Here is a 20,325-nt window from a genome sequence, read left to right as displayed (position 1 = left end):
CCTCATACTTTTAGATATGCTAGATTAGACTTCCTCCATTTTCATAATTCATATGGACACTTATTATTAGTTCTAAAGACTATTTTATTATGCAGATGGTAGGTAGTTAAGAATGCTTCCCCCATAGATTCAAGGGTGAAATAACTTTCATTAGCGTGCAATATATCATTTTTGTAAGTGCTTCGTTTTTTCCTTTTGATTAAACCATTTTATTAAGGGATATAAGGAGTACAACATTGATGTATAATTCCAAATTTTATACAAAAGGAATTAAATTCATTTTTAAAGTTTCAACACCCCTATCACTTATAGGTATTTTAATTTTCTTTTCTAATCAATTTTTAATTTTAGTTTTGTACTATTTAAACATGTCAAAGGCTTTTATCCTTGGTTTTCAAAAGGTAAACATAAGTGTACCTTGAGAAATCATTAACAAAGGTTATGAAATATCTTTTACCTCCCTTAGTTAATACATCATTAAATTCACAGATGTCAGAATAAATTAATTCTAAAAGTTGAGAATTTCTCTCAACACTTGATAAAAGTTTCTTGTCCATTTTAGATTTTACACATACCTCATAGTTATCACCTATTCCGTTAGTGTAGGTGATTAAGCCAAGTTTACTCATATTCTTTATGGATTTAAAATTTTGGTGTGCTAATCTATTATGCCATAAAGAAAAAAGAATCAACCATATAAGTAGAATTCTTGTCTTCATTAATGCTCAATTTTAACATCCCTTTCCAACAAACATCATATTCTTAGACAGTATTAATTTGTTTAATTTAAAGACAACTCTGAATCCTCTCTTGCAGACAAAATTCACTAAGACCAAGTTCTTTCATATATTATAAGCATGGAGAACATTCTAAAGAATTAGTCTCTTTATGAAGGTGAAGTTCAATTCCAAATTGTCTCTCCTAACACTCTTGGCACATGTTTGGTTTCCCATCTACACCTCTTGGCCATCAATCACATTTTCATATGTTTTGGACAATGATTTGTCCTTGCAAATATGGACTATGGATCTTGAATCAAACCACCATCTGGAATATGTTTTTTCCATATTCACTTCAATTATCATAGCCACATGTTAGTCTTCTACCAAATTTATGATCTTTTTTCCACCTTTCTAATGTTGGCAAACTCGAGAATGGTGCTCATTCTTTCAACAAACATAGAAGGATCCCTTCTTATTATTGTTTTTCTTGACGTTCCTATCCTTTTCTTTACTTAAAATGTAGGGACAGTCTTCTTTGATCCATTTTCTATAAAATTAACCTTAGAGTTCAGTATACTAGCCATGGTCTTATCCATGTTGTCTAATCCGAGACTTTTCTTCAATGCGAAGGTATTGCTGAATTTGCTCTAAACTAAATTCTTTATACAGAAGCATCTTCCTGTAATCCTTCCAAATAGGTGGGAGTTTGTCAATTATTGCACCCACTTAGAATGACTTAGAAAAGGTGATGTTTAAGGACTGAATTTCATTGACTATCACCTACAACTCGTGAACTTGCTCCAATATGGGCTAATGGTCGCTCATGGTGAAGTCAAAATATTTTATGATGAGATATTTATTCATACTTATTTCTTGCACCTTGTACTTGAATCTAAAGCCTTCAAGATTTCTTTAAGAGATGAGAGTTCCTTGTAAAAGTTGTAAAGTTGGCCTAACAAGCTATTCTGTACGTGTTCTTAGTATAGAAGTGAATCCTCCTCTCATTTTGCCCTTTCTTTCTTCAGTTTTTCTAAGTCTTTATCGGTAAGTTCAGGAAGATGTTGCAAATTTGGATTCAGGAGATAGTACAATTTTATCATAATTAGGAAAAAGATAATCTTGTTTTGTCATCGACTAAAATTGGCTCCATTGAATTGGTCAAGTCGAACAAGGTCTTAGTCCATCATCTGGATTGAAGTCACATTGACTTCCACCTGCATAGAAAAATAACATTCTAAAATGTTTGAAATGGGGTGACAAAAATTTGGAGAAGTTTTGAGCCATATCTAAAGACATTGTTTTTAGAATGTTATTTGCCCCCACTTAAGACAATAGTAGATCGGACTGAGAAAGGAAAGAGTGATTTTTAGTGAAAAGTTATCAAAAACTTGTGTGTGAATCAGCATGGTTTACACCCTTTTATAAGTTTTGGATAAATCTCAAAGAGGAACATGTTGGTTCAAAGAGGTTTTTTGTACAACCACGATTTCAAACTTTGTAATTGTTTACTGTTAGTTAACAATTAGTGACTGTTAACGTTTAGATAACGTTCTAAAATCGCAAATCATGACTATTGGATTAACTTAAAATGTCAACATTCATGGTTTAACCTTCAAACCAAACACACCCTTAATTGTGGCACAAACTAGATGGCATTTTACATATTTTGTGATTTTGATATTTCACAAAAAAATCTATAGTCTAAGATTTGTGATATTGCAAATTGCATAACTTGTTATTTATGATTTCGCAAAGACAATCTACGATTTGTGATTTTTGTAAAATCATAATCACTTGTTTGTTTCATTGGAAATTACCTTATCGCATCAAGTGTCATCACACCAAAATATTAATGCTCCTTCTCGCAAATCACGTCAGTGTGCAAGTGTGCCTCTAAAGCGTCTCATTGCGTTACACACGCGAACGTGCATTGTGCGGTAGCAAGCATTTATACTCTCTTTTATATAGTGTAAACAAGCTCTTGGTTAAAAGCTTAAATCAAATTTAATAATTTTTCCAATGTGAGTCAAGACTTTAAAGAAGACAAAACAAGTTGAAGAACTAGTTTTGGTGGAAATTTAAAACCATTTTCAAGGTGTTTGAGTAAGTGTATTTTACATGTAATTTATCAATTAAACCCCATTGGATTTTAACCTTTTAGTGAGATTAAAGTCAAAATGATTTACATAACCTTTGTCAATAAAGGAGGTAGAAGGACATTTTTTGATACAAATAAACTGATGTTTTGGCATGAGTTATGCTTGACAGATTGCTATGACAAGAAGGTTACTCACCAAGCAAACTAATGAGAAGGACATTACTCCATTTCACACCTATAGATCTCAAAGCCACGGTTGAAGGATTTCATAGTCTAGAATCCAACAAACTAACAATATCTATTTCAGGTTTTCTATAGTTTCTTCATTGTTGTTGTAACATATCTATTTGTATGTTTAATGTGGAAGATGCTCCCTCAAAATTATTGTTTCTAATTTCATGCCTCAAAGAATTGTTCCCTTATTAACTGTTCTCATTTTCATTGTAGTTTTTGAATATAGAGTAAAGGAATATTTTGGTTTGTCTTATAAACTCATGGCTTCAAGCAAAACCCTCATCTATTTAAAAAAAAAAAATAGAGCATATGAGGGATACATTGATCAAAGCAAGAGAATTACTGTTTTTTTTTCTACACATTTTTTATTTAGGTTGAATAGGAAGGATTTGTCGAACAATGGAAGATAAGTAATTGGCTTACTTTGTTAATTTGAAAGGAGTGTACTAGAAGTCCAATTAAGTTGAAAGGACATTGTATGTCCAATTCATTAGTCCTTTGTCGCCAACCCAATAAGGTCTTACACGTTTTTAATCTATCTTATAACAAATCAAAAAATAGGAATCAAATAATGGTTTGTTCTTAAAAGTGGCCAGCTTCGCAGGTTTGTTTCTACATACTACACTTGCAAGTTATTCAAATACACAGTGTTTGGTAGCACTTCCGTTTTCTAATCTAATATATAAGAAACCCAACATCATACTTCAAATCGAGTTTCATAATACTCGTTTCTCATTGGTAAGTGGATAAGATGATGTGAATAGGTATTCAATGACCCGTCCACCCATACTTTTATGTGGGACCAGTATGAAAGACAACTAATAAGTAGACCTATTCATGGGTCGGGCTCGGGTTTGGATTTTGTCAAAATTCTAATGGGCCTGGCCTGATACAATGTGGGGGTGCTTCGATGAGAATGGGATCCCCGAGGTGGGGATCGACCTGTTTATCTTTTGAAGTCATTTCTTGGCATCTTGATCAATTCTTGAATGCACAGTGAAGAAAGGGTATCAAGGAAGGCTTTTTGTGTGTATCCCACAAACAACGCTAATCTAATGCTACTCGTTCCTAGGTGGTGCAAGAACTGAGGTCGTAGTCAAATAATCATTGCCACTTGGGTGGAGCTAAGGTGGAAGGATGAGGCCGCGCTCCAAGATCTAAAATCAAGAAAGGAATCAGAGGCCCAAGGAGTTATCCCCGGGTCGACACTCCAACGCTCAAGTTAGTAGAAAGTAAGGGGAATCGGGCTGAACAATTGGAGATCAATGCTAGTCCGATCAAAGTAATGGTATGTGAGTTAAGAGTTGGATCCTTTACCTTGAGTGAGGGATACCTTTTATAGCCAAGGTCCGTGTCCTAGTCAGATTAGGCTTCTGGGGTTGTCGGGATGAGGTTAAACGCCGAGGTCTTTAGGATAAGAGCTAATCCCTAGCAGAGTTGTCTCCATTCACTCTTTTGTCATGGTCGTGCTTATCCCCGTGATGTGGTGCCAAAATGGCTGAAGGGATAAGGTGGGCCACGGACGTAACGTGGTGCTGACATAGCTACGGAGGTGGCGCGACACTGATGTGACCGAGGAGCTTGGGTGGCCACATGGCATCCGAAGCCAGATTAGCTGTGACCCGAACAGTTAGTGTAGGTGATTAAGCCAAGCTTACTCATTTCCTTTATGAATTTAAAATTCAGGTGTGCTAATCTATCATGCCATAAAGAAAAAGAATCAACAATATAAGTAGAATTCTTGTCTTCATTAATGCTCAATTTGAATATCTCATTACAACCATATCCCTTTCCAACAAACATCTCATTCTTAAGAGCATAGAGAAATTCTTTCATATATTAGGAGCATGGAGAACGTTCAAGAGAGTTAGTGTCTTTCCGGAGGTGAAGTTCAATTCCATATTGCCCCTTTTTACAATCTTGACACATATTTGGTTTCCCATCTATGCCTCCTGGCCATCAATTACTTTTTCATATGTTTTGGACAAGGATTTGTCCTTGCAAACAATGACTATGGTGCCTAAATCAAACCACCAGCTAGAAAATGTTTTTGCCATATTCACTTCAATGATCCTGGTCACCGATTAGTCTTCTACCATATTTGCAAACTTGTTTCCACCTTTCTAATGTTGGCAAACTCAAGCATAGTGCCCCTTCTTTCCACAAACATTAAAGGATCCCTTCTTATTGTTGCATTTCTTGAAGTCCCATCATTCACTTGAAATGCAGGGGCAGTATTCTCCTATTCATTTTTCTGTTAAGTTAATCTTAGAATTCAGCATACTAACCAAGGTCTTATCCCTGTTGTCTAATCCAAGACTTTTCTTCAATGTGAAGGTGTTGTTAAATTTGCTCCAAGGTAAATACTTGTCTTATTCAAAAGTTTCTTCCTATAATCCTTCCAAGGAGGTGGAAGTTTGTCAGTTATTGTACCCACTTGGAATGACTTATGAAGAATGATGTTTAAGGATCTAATTTTATTGACTATCACCTACAACTCATGAAATTGTTTCAATATGGGCTAACGGTCGCTCATGGTGAAGTCAAAATTTTCTATGATAAGATATTTATTTGTACTTGCTTCTTGCACATTCTACTTGAATCCAAAGCCTTCAAAATTTCTTTAAGAAATGAGAATTCCTTTTAAAAGTTGTAAAGTTGGTCTAACAAGTATTTAGTATGTGTTCTCGACATAGAAGTGAATCATCCCCTCATTTTGCTCTTTCTTTCTTCAGTTTTTCTAAGTCTTTATCAAAAGGTTTTGGAAGAGGTTACAAATTCGGATTAAGGAGATAGTAAAATTTTATCATAATTAGGAAAAAGATAATCTTGTATTGTCATTAATTGAAATTGGTTCCATCAAATTGATCAAGTTGAACTAGGTCTTAGTTCATCATCTTGATTGAAGTCACTCTAACTTCTACTGCAAAATAACATTCTAAAATGTTGGAAATAGGGTCACACAAATTTGGAGAAGCTTTGAGGCATATTTAAAGTTTAAAACATTTTTTGCCCCCACTTGAGATAGCAGTAGATCGGACTAAGAAAGAGAAGAATGATTTTCTGTGAGAAGTGATCGAAAACTTGTGTGTGAATCGACTTGGTTTACACCCTTTTATAAGTTCTAGAGAAATATCAAAGAGGAACGTGTTGGTTCAAAGAGATTCATTGTACAACAACGATTTCAAACTTTGTGACTGTTTACTGTTAGTGAATATTAACGTACAGATAATGTCCCTTGGTCACACCTGATTAAGTCATGACTGTTGGATTAACTTAAAACGTCAATAGTCATGGTTCAGCCTTCAAACCTAACATACCTTTAATTATGGCTCAAACAAGATGGGTTTTACATATCTTGCGATCTTGAGATTTCACAAAAAATCTATAGTCTACGATTTTGGCAATTTTGCAAATCACATAACTTGCTAGTTGCAATTTCGCAAAGACAATCTACAATTTGCAATTTTTGTAAAATCGTAGTCACTTGTTTGTTTCATCGCATCAAGTGTCATCACACCAAAATATTAATGCCACTTCTTACGAACCACGTGAGTGTACAAGAAATGTGTGCCTCTAAAGCGTCCCATTGTGCGGTAGCAAGTCTTTATACTCTCTTGTATATAATTTTAAGGAGTGCAAACAAGCTCTTACTTAAAAGGTTAAATCAAATTTAACAATTTTTCTAATGTGAGTCAAGACTTTAAAGAAGAGAAAACAAGTTGAAGAACTAGTTTTGGTGGAAATTTAAAACCATTTTCAATGTGCTTCAATAAGTGTGTTACATGTAATTTATCAATCAAATTACATTGGATTTTAATCTTTTAGTGAGATTAAAATCCAAATGATTTACATAACCTTTGTCAATGAAAGAGGCAGAAGGACATTTTTTGACACAAATAAACTAATATTTTGGAATGGGTTATGCTTGACTGATTGCTATGTCAAGATGGTTCCTCACTAAGCAAACTAATGAGAAAGACATTACACCATTTCACACATATAGATCTCAAAGCCATGGTTGAAGGATTTCGCAGCCTAGAATCCAACAAACTAACAATGTCTATTTCAGGTTTTCTATAGTTTCTTCATTGTTGTTGTAACATATTTATTTGTATGTTTAACGTGTAAGATGCTCCCTTCAAAATTATTGTTTCTAATTTCATGCCTCGAAGAATTGTTCCCTTATTAGTTATTTTCATTTTCATTGTAGTTTTTGAATATAGAGTAAAGGAATATTTTGGTTTGTCTTATAAACTCATGGCTTCAAGCAAAACCCTTATCTGTTTTAAAACAAATAGAGCAGATGGGGGATATATTGATCAAAGCAAGATAATTACTGCTTTTTTTTCTACACATTTTTCATTTAGGTCGGATAGAAAGGATTTGTCGAACAAGGGAAGATAAGTAATTGGCTTCTTTATTAATTTGAATTGAAAGGAGTGTACTATAAGTCCAATTAATTTGAAAGAAGCACATTGTAAGTCTAGTTGATTAGTCCTTTGTCGCCAACCCAATTAGGTATTACACGTTTTTAATTTAACTTATAAAAAACCAAAAAATAATAATCAAATATTGGTTTGTTCTTAAAAGTGGTCAGCTTCACATCTGCATACTGTACTTGCAAGTTATTTAATTACATGGTGTTTGGTAGCACTTCCGTTTTCTAATCTAATATATAGGAAACCCAACAACATACTTCAAATTGGGTTTCACAAAACACGTTTCTTACCGGAAAGTGGAGAAGATGTAAATAGGTATCCGGTGACCCATTTTCAGCCCACCCATACTTTTATGTGGGACCTGAATGCTAGACAACTAATAAGTAGACCTGTTCATGGGCCAGGCTCAGGCTTGGCTTTCATCAAAATTCTAATAGGCCCGGTCTGAGACTGTGTAAAGTTGGGCCCGAAGCTCGGCCCTTGAACAGGTCTACTAATAAGTTGTGTGTAACTAACAATTTGAGGCCCAAGACAAGCTTAACCAAACACATCTTGGGCTGGGCTTGGGGTCAGGCATTTTGATAATATGTAGATATATGTATATCATAAAATGTTGTGTAGGATCATCTTGGGTTGGGTCGGGCTCGGGTTACCTATGGCCTCAACCCAAGCCCAACCTGAGTTTAGGTGCGAGTGTTTTGGCCCAATTCCAGCTCCAACACAAAATCTCAAGCCTAATCTGTGCAAAAACTTTGGTTGGGCCAGATCAAGCTCAGGTTGAGCCTACCCAAATTACAACCCTAACTAGGAATGGCAATTTCTATCCTACCTGGTCGGTACCCACCCTACCCTCCCTGCGGAGTGGGTTTTTTTTGCTTAAAGGGCAGGTTTTGAGGCATATATGGGTTTTGGGACTCTACAACCCATACAGGTACGGGTAGGGTACGATATTATGCTAAATCCGACCCTCCCCGACCCACATGTTGTTGGAAAGCATATAAACTTTACGTACTAGGTGTTGAATTAATAATATTTTGAATTTTATGTGAATGATAATTGATAGTTTATGATTTTTTTACATTTCTTAATCAAATAATTAGAAATCTTGATATTTATTTGTATTATTTTACTTATTTATTGCTTATATATGACAAGAAATAATAAGAAATTAGATGCGAGTTTTAAACCCAACCTGCCCCCACCCTTGAATGTGGGGAGGGTTTTGCAATTTCATGTGTGGGAGGATTTTGGATTCTCAATTTATAAAACCCTCCCCGAACCTGTCCCGTTCCCATCCCTACCCCTATCTCCTTTTGCCTCATATTTTTTTAACAAAGCAAATGCATGACATAGGTCTCTGCTTGTAATAAATATAATACCTGAAAAAACTAACCTACTGGTAAAATCTTTAGCTAATTGTAGCGGATATCTAAAGTTGAATCCTGCCTCTACTTCGGTTGGGAGGACCTAGGGGTTTGTGCGATCATCAAAAAAAATGAAAAAAAAAAAAACCTTGGAACATTCTAACTTCTAAGTAGTTACCAGATCATTCAACATCTTGAAAAATGGTTGATTAAGGTGTTGAAATATGGATAGGAACACTTCAATGTTAGTCAAAAGTGGCATTATGACTTCGGAACTTCTGTAAACACAAATACACAAATGTGTATAATGGGTTGTCTAACCAATTACAAGTGAACACATCAGTGTTTCATACATATGGGACCCACACAATGAATATGAAACACCGGTATGTTCACTACATTGCCCATTTTACATGCATGTGTTCACACCGGATCCAACTAAATTTGGAACCTATGTAAGAGTGGGTATAAAGGAAAGGTTCAGAGGAGCATGAAACACATGGAGAATTGCTTTGCAGGAGAGAAAGGTAGGACTAATCGAGCCGAGCATAACTTTTAGGAGTCTCACGAAAAATTCCATTTCCAACATGAAGAGGGTACTACTTCTGTGTCTATATATTAACCGGAGCTCAATCCCTAGATGAAACCAGGAAAGACCATTCTTCCGGCTTGGGGTGAGCTTTCGGTTTATTCAGTTAAAAATTAAACTGAATAAATTGAAACTTTAAAAACTAAACCGAAACTAAATTATAGAAAGTTTTATTATATTATGTATTAATATAATATATATATAAATAATTTATATATTATATATTATATGTTACATATTATATACTATATCTTACATGTTATATATTATATATTACATATAATAATAGAAAGTTTGATTAATTCAATTAATTCTAAAAACCAAAATCGAAAACTGAATTAATCCAAAAATGAATTAATCAAACTAATTTAACCAAAAACTAAAAATCCAAACAAACTGAAACCAAAATTTTCAGTTCAATTTTTTGGTTTTAACTGAATAGTACTCACCCCTACTTCTGGCTCTTCTTTCAGCACTACTTAAAGCCATTTGCAACAGCTAGGGTTTGAACTTCAACCATTTACGAGGAAACGTGGTAACTAGTAAGCATTCATTCGTTAATTTCAACCACTTTGGACCTGTAATTTAGTAATGACCTTTTTTAGTAAGAAATATTTGTTATATTTGGGCCTCCAATTTCATATTTTTTATGTTTGGGATCTTTTTCTTTCTATAAATTTCTATTTACAAAAAGAAAAAAAAAAAAAAAGATATACGTGACCTTACACATAAAGAACATTTTTGAGCATTTTTAAGAAGATAGACTGCTTTTATATGATTAATAGATATTCATAAATAGAGATCAAAATCAATTTTGTTGTGATATATCTTGGTAAAACACCTTATGCAGAAGAGATCTAAACTAAAATACTTTTGGCTACAAAGTGTGTGTGCAACATGAAATCAGCTTTTCAGAAACTATAGTCATGCTGATATGTTAGAGAATAAAAACCTATTCAGGAATCTCACTTAACAGCTTAAGCTTTCAGGTCGATTGGGTTCGTTGAAATGGCACCAGAATTGGTTTGATACAAGTCATTTAGTTTTTTATCTTCATCGCCCTTATTATAATTAATTCAATTTCAGCACATGAGCCCATTCTGGTCCATATTTTATGCTTAATAGGCTTTCACATGAAGGATGGTTTAAAGAATAAAAACATGGACCTCATGTAACAGTTTAAGCTTTTAGGTTGAATAGTTCCTTGAGATGATGGGTCCCAATAAATTCATATATTTGTTTTTCTCTTAGTTTCTTGTATGAAATAAAACCCTATCCTTGGTGTTAAAAATAAAATAAAATAAAGTAAAATCTCATCCTTGGTGTCAAAAATTAAATAAAATAAAGTAAAACCTCATCCTGAAAATTTTCATTTATTATATCAAAAAAGAACAAAAAAAAATCATCCTAATAAGATAGAGTCCTAAAATCTAGTTAGTTGCTAAAATTTTCTAAGGCTTAAGCTATGTTTGATTGCAGTGCAACCACATACAAATTTTGCACCTGGCCCAGTTTTGTATCTTTCCTGATACAAAATTTGCAATTTATTATCTCATTTGCACTTTTGGCAGCACAAATTTTGCATCCCAATGAAGTGGGAACAAATAACCCTTCTCCTATAGGTCCATTCTCTTTCATTTAAGGTGGGGCCTATAAGGAAAAATAAACCAAATCTTACACTAAGCCTATTTGCACTCCCATGCATTAACACGAGTGCAAACAAAATTTACACTGTAAACAAACTATATTGAAGTATTACACCGATACACTCCAACGTGTTGACATTTGTCCAGTCTCTCAATTTTGGTGCCGTTTGGTAAATCTTTTTTGAAAGATCTTGCAGCAAACTTGACAGCCAAAAGAGATATGAGCTTTTGCATTAAGATCTTATCATCCTGAAAGCCGTTTGGTTAAGGCACATCTTCTTACATGTATTTCCGTGCGAAGACATAATGAAAAAAAGTTGAAAAGTTCCATTTGGAACTTCCCGAAAATAACCTAAAACAGGCTTCGCATGTCTTTTTGGAGTGTTATCTTTTGACGACTAGATTTTTTCTCAACCAAACGGGAAAAGATTAAAACACGGACTGTGCAGAAAAACGCACCAAACGGGGTCTGGGTCTCCTCCCCAAAGAAGCGGTGTCTTTAATAATATTTGTTCGTCTATCACTGTCTAGCATGATCATAGGACTAAGGGGTGTCTTGAAATTTTTACCATACATAGATCACTTATCTACCTGGTAAACTCCATTGTAGAAATAGGGTTACTAGGGTTGGATATGGTTACACATTTTTAAGTCAGGTTCCGCTAGAGTTGGAGTCATCATGTTGATCCTGGACCGTCTAATCTGTTCAAATTGATTTTGATTTAGATTGGTTTCAACCCAAACCCAGTCCATTGATACATACACTCTTATCGTATATCAATGGGCCAAATATTGGCTTAATCCTACACAATCCAATATAAATTTGTTACAGACGGACCAAGTCCAATCCAATTTAATAAATATTTTTAACCGGATTGGTCAATCTAATATGTCTTGTTGGTCCATCCAATCCATCCAAATTGACTTTGGACTAGACAGGGTCTTATCCAAAACTGGTCCATTAACACCCTTAATCCAGACCAAACCCAGCCCAAGTTGCAAACCTAGGAGTGCAAATTGGGTGCCCAACTTGAAGAATTAACAAAGCATTAAGCCCAGGCACTCGCGTCAGGCCCATTTAAATTTTAGCAAATGCTCAACCCACCTAATTAAGTTGCAGCCCTAATTCGTTATTTCAACTAAGACTCGACTATATCACAGGTTTGTTTTCCTTTACTTCTGTCCTCATTGAGCACCTAACCTAAGTAGTGTAGACCTTGGCTTTCTTAGGACATTGTTTAATATGGTTCACCATGTATTTTGCTTCTTCATTTGTGAGATGAAAATAAGAAAGTAGCAATGAATTAAATGAATGACTCCTATTCAATTTACCTGCAAATTGTAGGCCAAAGACTCGATCCAATCTCTATTGAGTCCAACATTCAAGACAAAGAAAATACTAGCCAACTCTAGCATGATTCAAACTATAATCAATAATCCGTCCTAATTCAGGTACAAAAACTAGCTTATGGTTAGAAATTGTTTTTAATGGTATTACATATAAATACTCAGAATTAGATCAAATGCCTTTTAATTTGAATGCGGAAAAACAAACATGATTAATTTGCAAAGAAGACACATACATTAACTGCATTTAAATTCTACAAATTAAAAAAAAAGAAAAACAATTTAAGAACTTCTAATTGGGTGCCAGGTCTAGAACCAAGAGATAATCCTGGATCAAAACATAAGAGGGCCTCAGATCTAGCATATGCAATAGGATATAGAGGTCAAGTAATTTAAAATGTTCAATTAATTATTGTTGTAATTTATCATGATAAAGAAACTGATGAAATATTAACCATGTTAGGTGCTATATAACTAACCTCAAGCTTACAGGGATAACCCAGTAGCAGTCACAACTTGGGATGGCAATTTTCTCCATCCTCGACGGGACCCAATTTCCCCAACCCAATAGAGCTGGGGATGGGGATTGTTTTGGCGGGGCAGGAATGGGGATGGGGATTAATAGGAATCCCTGGTCGGGGTTGGGGTCGGGGTCAAGGTCAGGGATGGGGATTGAGCTCCCCACCCAGCCCCGACCCCAATTGTATATATATTAAATGTTATTTATATGAAATACACTACTATATTATTTATATGATATATATTAAAATATATTTAAAATATTATTTATAATTTAAAACTTTTATTTATTTTAAATAAATTTATTTAAAAAAATACTATTATCTGAAAACATTTCAGGGAATCCATCACTGTAGGGGATCAAGGATGGAGGACAAATTTTATACCCAGCAAAAATCGGAAACGGGGATGGGGTTAATTTCAAAATCCGAAGAGTATGTTACTGATGTTAATTTCAAAGAAAGCGACAGTATATCTTTCCTCAACAAAATCCCAGTAAATTTGGAAGAGTATGTTAACACTGTAAGAGAGCTGGAAAATGAAGCTAGAGAATGTTACGCAGAAAACATAGGCCTCAACAGTGGCCAATTTGTGAAAATGATGCTACTTGATGGTTGCTTCAGCATTGCGTTTCTCCTCGAATTTCATGGTTTGATGTATAGTCACGAGACTCACGACTTGTGAGCAAGACCCCTTCATCGGTAGCATCTGGGTTGTTACTGATGTGATTCAAGACATGGTGCTACTTGAAAACCAAATACCCTTTTTCGTTATTGAGCAGTTATTCAATCTAATTAATTCCACCCTTAATTGCAATAAATCCCTTATTGAGATTGTTTTCTTGCCATTTAATGGTTTTTTTTTTTTTTTTTTTTTTTTTGCAAAAGGAGGATCAAGAACCAGATCGCCAAAACGTTGATAGCTCCAAAGTAAAACATTTGCTTGACTTACTACGAAATTTCCATTTTCCATCAAAAGGAATTGATGAGCAAAAAGATGAGAATCCAAGCTTATCCCAACTATGTGGTCGGCTACGTGAATCCTGTTTCCACCACCCATCAAAAACCAGTGAAACAAAAGAGGATCAAATGTTTAAATTACCTCCTACTGTGGCAGAACTTCATGAGGCCGAAGTCAAGTTTGAGATGATTAGAAGCAATAGCTGGTTGGACATAAAATTTAGGAGCAATGGAGTGTTGCAAATTCCACACGTAAGAATTGAAAACAGAACTGAGACTTCATTCCGAAATTTTCTGGCTTTTGAACAGTGATACATAAAGGACGGTTCAGAGCTATACTTCTCGTGTTGCATCTCTCATGGATAGATTCATAAATACTTCCAATGGATGTGGGTTTACTCCATGAATATGGGATCATACACAACTTGCTTCGGGATGATGAAGAAGTTGCGCTTCTCATTAATAAACTCAGAAAAGAAATTCGAATACCACTATCTGATGGATTCTTTTATAACAAACTTTGCCAAGATGTGCAGGCATATAATAAGAACCCTTTGCACAAATGGCGAGCAAAGTTGGTACATGATTATTTCAACACCCCATGGGCGACCTTTTCATTCATTGCTGCAGTTGTGCATCTTCTTCTCACTTTCATACAGACTGCATATACTGTCAAACCTTATATGAAATGAACTGATGGAAATGATATTGTGATCATAAGATGGAACCTACTAGCTAGAGAAGGCCTGGCTGCTGAAGGTGCTAGAAGCTTGAATGATGTTGTGGTCTCTGTCCCGCCTGATTGGTTGTCTTCTCTTCTTTTATCTGACTGTTTGACCTCTGTTTCATTGAATCCACCCTCAGTATCTGTTACAGTTTGCTTTTGTTTGTTCAGTTTTAGGTTAGCTTTGGTGTGTCTATTAATTCTGTTTCTTTTGTTTTAATGAAGTTTTTTTTCACCAAAAAAGTAAAAAGAAAAAAAGAAAAAGAAAAGGACCAAGTTGTCTAAGTCTAAATAAGGGTTTTCTTTTTTTACCTTTTATTTGTTTGAGGGTGGTAGTTAATAGTTATTTGAGCACTGCCATAACAGGGCAAACAGCAAGTGAGAAGACACAAAACAGGGTATTAAAGCCAAAAGGTGGGGAGAGAGAGAGAGAGAGAGAGAGAGAGAGAGAAAGAGGAGAACAAGGACACTCTTATCTATAACAATAAAATTAATATTTAAGATGTAAGAGAGCTAGTCTGTCAACACATATAGACACCCTTTTTTAAAAGTTCCTTCTCAATAATTAACAGTTGGACTCTAAGGTTTTGTGACCCACACACAGCTTAAGTATCAGCTGCAATGAATAAGAGTACCAAAATTTTTTTCTTTCACAAAGGTTTTGTGCCGCACAAGGATTCCTTGACCATTATTTCTGATTAAAAAAAGCAAGAAAAAAAGGATTGCTTGACCAAAGCCCCAGCCAAAATCTCACTAGCACTTGAGCTTTCTTCATTTACTTGTTTCAAAAAGAAAAGTCTACAGAACTACTGCAAACACTTTTGCTTATGAAAAAGTTATAAATTAAATTGTCTGGTTAATAAGATTATGTTGTGCACCACACTTTTGAAGATTATTTCTGAATGAATAAGTGAAATTTACCAGTTCAGAAACTTGTAATTCATAGAACTTGAAAAGGAAAAGAGAACTGAAGAAAAGCTTATTCGAATTTAAAGAACAAAAATGATTTCTTGTATTGTATGTACAGAAAAAGCAAAATGAATAAGATGATCTTTTGGAAATCTGTTAAAACAGGAGATGGATTTCAGAAGTTGACAAATAAAGAGACCACTGCAGTTATTACATAGTAAACATGCTGGACATTAGTAGTAGTGTAGCATTTCTTAAAGATACTTCAGAATTGAAACTAACAAGTATGGAATTCCATATATCATCTGACGAGGTTGCAAATTTTCTTCTACTTGAACAGCAGAAAAAAAAAAATTCTTTACATGCCAAATGAAGTTTGAAAAGAAACTGACTTTATTGGCTCCAATTTTGCGTTATTGTAGCAGAAATAGGGTGCTGACTGCAAAACAATGCTGGGTTTTGAGACTACAAACACATACAGTTCCATTTCCTAATTATAGAATTGACTTTGATTGACACCCGGTCTTGCCAAATGTATCATCAGTCATGTTATTAGGTGATCCATGGGTCCTAATAAGAGATGCTCTCAGTTGATTGTGTATAGCAAGTACTCAAGGTTTTTCTTACCAAAATATAGATTTTCATGAATACCACCTGACTCGATAACTAAAATTTTATGGGTTAGTTGATCATTACAGGGCAGGTGAGATTACAACAAAGGAGCTGGCCATCAATCAAATGGGTTTGCCTGCCTGATGGTGAGAACAAAGATGTAACTACTAAAGGTAACCCGGATGCATGATTCTCTAGGAAGAGAGATTCTCATCAGATAAAGTTTGAGCAAATGGGAATGATCTTTAGAACTCACAACGGTTGATCACTGCAACTGAATGCTGCACTGTCTGTGATTGTGGATATAAGTTGCTGGAAATTGATCCTTAGCTATGGAAGCATTAGAACCCAAAAGTGAATGTTCCATGAAAGAGTATAATTTTGACAAAAAATCAATTGGGTAACCACACAATTCATGTATAACTAAATGGCAGCAACAGGATAAGTTCTGCTTTAGGCACATGGAATAACTTACAAATTTGAAGAAATCAAATACTTAATATGGAAAAGGGTTGCAAATGATCTGTACTTCTACATGAGGCAAGAGGAAACAAGATCAAGAAGCTTTCCCCTCACTTAATAAACTGGATTTGGATAGATTAAACTCCCCCGCTGGTAAGCCTCTATGAGGAAAAACCTTTATCTGCTCCCGTAGTTGACAAATAGAAAATACAGGGGTGATCCAAAAAGTGATCCCTCGTATTCAAATCAATCCCAAACCACTTGCCTATTCTCCACTGTGAAAAGCAAGAACTCATGAACAATCCCAAGGGCCCATTTCTCAAATGCCTTCAAACAAGTTCTAAGCTCGGATTCTCTTTCATCTCTCATACGACAGTTTCTGCCATTCCTTAACTCTAGCCCTAAAATCCTTACTCAACCACGTTTCAAGTGGAAACCCATGTCTAAAAGTTCTGAAGCATCAGTTTTAGAGTCTCGCCTACAGCACTCTGTAATCCTCCAATTCTCAACCGAGGCAGAATGGTAGATTAATCACTACCACGGTTTCGTGCAGATCAGAGAGAAAGACAGGCGTTATAAGAGAGAGAGAGATTAATCGCAGAGAAAGAGAAAACGACGTAAGGATAACGGACGGGTCCCACATCGGAAATTTATACCATCTAATAATATTTTAAATAAAAGAACTCAAACCAAGTGGCCACCACCGGGGGTGTGGGGCGGGAGATTCTCATGCACCCTAAAACCCTAAACCTCACAACCTCTGGGGGTGTTTTTCCGGTGTTTTCCCTCCTTAACAAACGAGAAACACCGATGCCCTTAGCGTGAGAATTTCCCATGTTGATTTCTCCTCGGGAGGTTTGCAGGGGGTGCTGCCGGCATCTGGTCGATGTTTCGTGGTCACCATGTCCTCGCCTCTCGGGCACCCCTTTTTTACTCCTACCCGATTCGTTTCTTGCTTCTTTGGTATGTCCGAGTGACTTATTTTACTTGGCCCTGAGTTTTTTTTAATGGTCGGTGACGAGGGGTAATTTGGCCTCATCTGTTGACATGCTGACACGTGGAGTGACCTATTTATTGATTAGGAGATATTTTAACAATTTCAAATATCTCAACAGGCTAAGGCCAAGTCATCTTGGGCACCACGGGCCATCGGCTAAGACCAGGGTCTCGAAGAGCTCATATGCACCAACCTTCTAAAGTATCACATAGCCCTCTTCTAGAAACTAATTAGCTATCTCTGACCTCTTTAAGATCATGTCACATGACAATGGACCTTATACCACCCGGATTGAAAAGACCCGAATAAAGCTTATCACCTTACACATAATCCATCTTCGAGTGTGGAACATACTCCGAGTTACGCAGGTTGTATTAGACACATTTCGTGAGGCGTACGACAGTTCGCCTATATAAGGGCATCACCTCCGGCCTCACAAGGTTTATGCAATTTAACTCTCGTATTCCCATGCTTACAAGCAATCTATCTCTCTACCAAAACTTTTCGCTAACTTAAGCATTGGAGTGCCCATTCCGGATAAAGTACCCCAGGACCTCTAATACCACTTTCTTAAAATTTGATCAGCCACCGTAGCAGACTGGCACCCGAATGACCATACAACAGGGAGCCACCAGATTGCCCATCATCATTTGGATATTAAATTATTTTATCTACTAAAAAATAAACATTAATTCATTTATTTCAACCACTTTCAACTTTATCCAACTTTATGACTTAGGCTTTCTTAGATTTCTTTTTTGACACAAAGACCCCCTAATTATGGGGTTAGTGACTAAGATCCCTGCATTTTGTTTTGCGACAAAAGGCCCCCTAGACTTTGGCCATTAGACAAATACCCCCTTAACCATTAAGTCAGAAAATACCCATCAAAGCTTTATATATTTTCTTTTTACCCTTTTCCCTTAAATTATCAGCCCTATTGTTAAACTACTCACCGGGTGGTGGTCTGGTTGCATCCGATCGTCTATTTCTTCTCCTCTTTATCATTTTTTTCCTGTCCTTTGGTTTTGTAACCGTTAAGAAACTTCATTGCACAAAATACAGTTGCTAAAGCATGAAGCGAAATTCTTAATCGACCAATACATTGAAGTGGTGGGTCTCTGGACTTTTCTACCTTGGTGGGCTTTGGGACGAAGAGTGATGGTACTTTCCTAATACTGGTAGCTGGGCAGGTAAAGAGATTAACTTCAAATCTGCAATGATTTGACATATGCAATGCAAGCGTCTTCTTCAGAGGAAAAGCGCTCATTGAACTATCATTGAGCTAGAGGCAAATGCACTTGGGTTGTTGATCATAGAGTTAAATGAGGTTGTCACAAGTTGAATGCATTGGCCAAGTGCCCAAGTGTTGAGCAGAAGCTGAGGCGGAGGTAAGCAAAATGAGAGACAACAGAAGTGCAGAACCATAGAAAGAGAAGCCATGCTCTCTCTCTCTCTCAAGCATTACTGACTCCACTAAGCCTCTTGTTTCAATTCCATTTGTAGTATTCTTCTTTTAATGCAGACAAATCACATAACTGAAAGTTTAAGATCCTCTCAAAGATGTGAGGTGTGGTTGGCTGGTCACCCACTTGGGAAGCAGCCTTTCCTTCACTCCAGGAAGGAGGTAGTAGAGTTCATTAACATAATTGAATTGTACGTCTTGGGAATGGAGAAAAGGTCTGAAGAACTCTGATATGGACACTGATCTTTTTGTTTTCTTAAGAGAGGACTAAGTAATCAATCTGACTCTGTTTCTTTTGTTCTTTTATATTAAACTCCATTGTTATGGCCTTATGGGCACCGGTCTGCCAGTTGGTCCATTTCCACTCCTGAAAGTTCAATTAACCACTTCATTATTTAAAAATAGGTTAAAGAAAGAATCATTGTGTTCATTGGAACACCAGAAACATACCACTGTGTGACCAAAGCCAGGGAGCTCTCTCTGTTTGCTGCCATGTCTCGGTGTCCATGATAGTTAGACCAGTCTCAGTCGATCCCTGCAATCTGCACACTCCTGTTTAAGTCTTATTATGCCCTACTTCAAAAAGGGAATTCTTAAAATATCATGGTTACAGTAGCAAAGAAAGCACCAAAATTGACTGCATCTGAATACAGAGCTTAACTTTTATGAGCCTCAAAGCGAACAGATTGATACGTTAAAGAATAGGAGTAACCCTGACGTTTGCAGAGTAGGATCTCTCCATTCCTCTGTGTTTGACTCTGGCCTCTAGATCCCCCATTAATGCTGCTTGGACAGCTTGAGTTGTGCTCCAAGCTTTGGAAAACAATTTTTCCTGAAAAAAAAAATCATCTGTGGACTGTCGGTGGAGACCCCTCTGGCTGAGATTGCAGTAGAATCCGGTGCTCAGTCGATTGGGCTCCGTCCAACTCGGGGACATTTCTCATCCTCTCTTTCTCTCTCTGTTTCTTCTCCCCTTTATGATGTATCCCAAACCATTGTTCAAGATTTAACCATCAACAATGTTATCGAATTTTTACAGGTGTTTTTTTTTTCTGATAGAAACCAAGAGGGGCTACACAAGACGGGGAGTAGCGCATCCCCATAAATCAGACTTACAAATGCAAGCTAAATTCCAAAGAAGATCACTAAGATTGAGACTTACTATACCCTATAGGGACCAAAAGGCTTGATTGGTGAGCCAGTCTGGCGCTTGATTAGCTTCCTATAGACATGATT

At 36.1% G+C, this 20,325-nt stretch overlaps 1 long non-coding RNA gene across 1 annotated transcript; it reads right to left on the bottom strand.

The window, feature by feature from the left end:
* Positions 1-14,400: 14,400 nt before the first annotated feature.
* Positions 14,401-17,576, bottom strand: LOC148852572 (uncharacterized). The gene is made up of 2 exons (XR_016099028.1): positions 16,641-17,576; positions 14,401-14,760 (listed from the first exon to the last, which is right to left on the bottom strand). It is a non-coding gene; the product is annotated as an uncharacterized LOC148852572 (long non-coding RNA).
* Between the last annotated feature and the right edge of the window lie 2,749 nt (positions 17,577-20,325).

Source organism: Nelumbo lutea, chromosome 5 (assembly GCF_056320005.1).
Source record: "Nelumbo lutea isolate HS-2025 chromosome 5, American lotus-T2T, whole genome shotgun sequence".
Lineage (NCBI taxonomy): Eukaryota > Viridiplantae > Streptophyta > Magnoliopsida > Proteales > Nelumbonaceae > Nelumbo > Nelumbo lutea.
The sequence above is the reverse complement of the archived record's forward strand: the minus strand, read 5'-3'. Positions and strand labels throughout refer to the sequence as shown.